At 46.2% G+C, this 1,200-nt stretch overlaps 1 non-coding gene across 1 annotated transcript; it reads left to right on the plus strand.

Moving 5' to 3' along the window:
* The first annotated feature begins 475 nt into the window (after positions 1-475).
* TRNAA-AGC (transfer RNA alanine (anticodon AGC)) lies at positions 476-548 on the plus strand. The gene has a single exon. It is a non-coding gene; the product is annotated as a tRNA-Ala (tRNA).
* The last annotated feature ends 652 nt before the right edge of the window (positions 549-1,200 follow it).

Here is a 1,200-nt window from a genome sequence, read left to right on the forward strand (position 1 = left end):
CCAGTTCACTGCCCTTGAGGCGGTAGAGGTGGGATCCCTCGCTGAGTCCGAGGGAAAAGCCGACCCTGGAGGGTAAACATACAAAGAAGCAGAAAGAGAAGACAAGAAATGATTCAGGATTATCTGTATTAAATAAGGTGCAGAAGAGCGGACACTATGAACTGCAGACCTAAACACCAGGCCTCACTAATGTCACAGAAAGTGAGATATTCTGTTGCTATAAGCTGATCGACGGAGAACACTGACCAAGACACCAGCTAAGACAAGTCCTCGTGCCGAAGGTGGGCGTTTCCGACCTTACCACTGTAAGCTCCCTTACCTCTCTCCAGGAGAGAAAGTAATGTCAGGCGTGGTCTGTGCTCCAGTCAAGCGCAGTTTCAAACTTCTTAACGCACGCTCTCTGGCAGCGATTGGAATAAATTACAGCATTGCCAAAACACTTATGACATAAAGCCTATACAAACCTCTTCCATCTGGGGGCGTAGCTCAGATGGTAGAGCGCTCGCTTAGCATGTGAGAGGTACCGGGATCGATACCCGGCGCCTCCAGTAATTTTTTAACCTAACCGTATATATGCCGAAATATCAGCCATGGATTAATTTATTTTCTAGTAGTTTTCTAGTACCTAGCACCTGCTACTCTTTCTTTCTTTCTTTCTTTCTTTCTTCCTTTATCCCTTTAACTCCAGGATAGGTTTTTCCCTCGGACTCAGCAAGGGATCCCACCTCTACTGCCTCAAGGACAGAGTCGAATAGCGTGAGACATTTTATCGGGGATGTAACTGGGAAGGAAGACCAGTAACTCTCACAGGCGACCTCAAATGTGTTTTTTTTTTTTTTTTGCTAATTGCTTTACGTCGCACCGACACATATATTTCTTATGGCGACGATGGGACAGGAAAGGACTAGGAGTGGGAAGGAAGCGGCCATGCCCTTAATTAAAGTACAGCCCCAGCATTTGCCTGGTGTGAAAATGGGAAACCACGGAAAACCATCTTCAGGCTTGCCGATAGTGGGGTTCGAATACTGGATACTGGATACTGGATACTGGCCGCACTTAAGTGACTGCAGCTATCGAGCTCGGTAGCTGCTATGTTGAACAGAGCCTTATGGGGGGATGAGAAGATTGTGAGAGATAGGCTAGGAAAAGAGAAGGAAGCGTCCGTAAACTACAGAAGATATTATAGCTACTTAATTGTTT

This window comes from Anabrus simplex, chromosome 4 (assembly GCF_040414725.1).
Source record: "Anabrus simplex isolate iqAnaSimp1 chromosome 4, ASM4041472v1, whole genome shotgun sequence".
NCBI lineage: Eukaryota > Metazoa > Arthropoda > Insecta > Orthoptera > Tettigoniidae > Anabrus > Anabrus simplex.